This window comes from Lutra lutra, chromosome 3 (assembly GCF_902655055.1).
Source record: "Lutra lutra chromosome 3, mLutLut1.2, whole genome shotgun sequence".
Classification (NCBI taxonomy): domain Eukaryota; kingdom Metazoa; phylum Chordata; class Mammalia; order Carnivora; family Mustelidae; genus Lutra; species Lutra lutra.
This window is the reverse complement of record NC_062280.1, coordinates 175272735-175274770: the sequence shown is the minus strand read 5'-3', so window position 1 is coordinate 175274770 and position 2036 is coordinate 175272735.

The window sequence follows — 2036 nt, the reverse complement described above, 5'->3', positions numbered from 1 at the left end:
AAGAACTATAAGATACCTGGGAATAAACCTAACTAGAGAGGTAAAGGATCTGTACTCGAGGAACTATAGAACACTCATGAAAGAAACTGAAGAAGACACAAAAAGATGGAAGACCATTCCATGCTCTTGGATTGGAAGAATAAACATTGTTAAAATGTCTCTACTGCCTAGAGCAATCTATACTTTTAATGCCATTCCGATCAAAATTCCACCGGTATTTTTCAAAGAGCTGGAGTAAATAATCCTAAAATTTGTATGGAATCAGAAGAGACCTCAAATCACTAAGGAAATGGTGAAAAACAAAAACAAAACTGGGGGCATCACGTTACCTGATTTCAAGCTTTACTACAAAGCTGTGATCACCAAGACAGAATGGTACTGGCATAAAAACAGACACATAGACCAGTGGAACAGAGTAGAGAGCCCAGATATGGACCCTCAATTCTATGGTCAAATAATCTTTGACAAAACAGGAAAAAATATGCAGTGGAAAAAAGAGAGTCTTTTAAATAAATGGTGCTGAGAAAACTGGACAGCTATATGTAGAAGAATGAAACTCGACCATTCTCTTACATCGTACACAGAGATAAACTCAAAATGGATAAAAGACCTCAACGTGAGACAGGAATCCATCAGAATGCTGGAAGAGAACATAGGCAGTAACCTCCTCGATATCAGCCACAGCAACTTCTTTCAAGATATGTCTCCAAAGGCAAAGGAAACAAAAGCAAAAATGAACTTTTGGGACTTCATCAAGATCAAAAACTTCTGCACAGCAAAGGAAACAGTCAACAAAACAAAGAGGCAACCCACAGAATGGGAGAAGATATTTGCAAATGACAGTACAGACAAAAGGTTGATATCCAGGATCTATAAAGAACTCCTCAAACTCAACACACACAAAACAGACAATCATATAAAAAAATCGGCAGAAGATATGAACAGACACTTCTCCAATGAAGACATACAAATGGCTATCAGACACATGAAAAAATGTTCATCATCACTAGCCATCAGGGAGATTCAAATTAAAACCACATTGAGATACCACCTTACACCAGTTAGAATGGCCAAAATTAGCAAGACAGGAAACAACATGTGTTGGAGGGGATGTGGAGAAAGGGAACCCTCTTACACTGTTGGTGGGAATGCAAGTTGGTATAGCCACTTGGAGAACAGTGTGGAGATTCCTCAAGAAATTAAAAGTAGAGCTTCCCTATGACCCTGCAATTGCACTACTGAGTATTTACCCCAAAGATACAGATGTAGTGAAAAGAAGGGCCATCTGTACCCCAATGGTTATAGCAGCAGTGGCCACGGTCACCAAACTGTGGAAAGAACCAAGATGCCCTTCAATGGATGAATGGATAAGGAAGATGTGGTCCGTATACACTATGGAGTATTATGCCTCCATCAGAAAGGGTAAATACCTGACTTTTGTATCAACATGGATGGGACTGGAAGAGATTATGCTGAGTGAAATAAGTCAAGTAGGGAGAGTCAATTATCATATGGTTTCACTTATTTGTGGAGCATAAGAAATAACATGGAGACATGGAGAGATGGAGAGGAGAAGGAAGTTGGGGGAAATTGGAAGGGGAGATGAACCATAAGAGACTATGAGCTCTGAAAAACAATCTGAGGGTTTTTTTTTTTTAATTTTTTTTTAAAGATTTTATTTATTTATTTGACAGAGAGAGATCACAAGTAGACAGAAAGGCAGGCAGAGAGAGAGAAAGAGAGGGAAGCAGGCTCCCCGCTGAGCAGAGAGCCCGATGCGGGACTCGATCCCAGGACCCTGAGATCATGACCTGAGCCAAAGGCAGCGGCTTAACCCACTGAGCCACCCAGGCGCCCAATCTGAGGGTTTTGAAGGGGCGGGGGATGGGAGGTTGGGTGAGCCTGGTGGTGGGTATCATGGAGAGGATGTATTGCATGGAGCACTGGGTGTGGTGCAAAAACAATGAATACTGTTACGCTGAAAAGAAATAAAAAATTTAAAAAAAATTCTAAAAAAAAAAAGACTTGTATGCAAA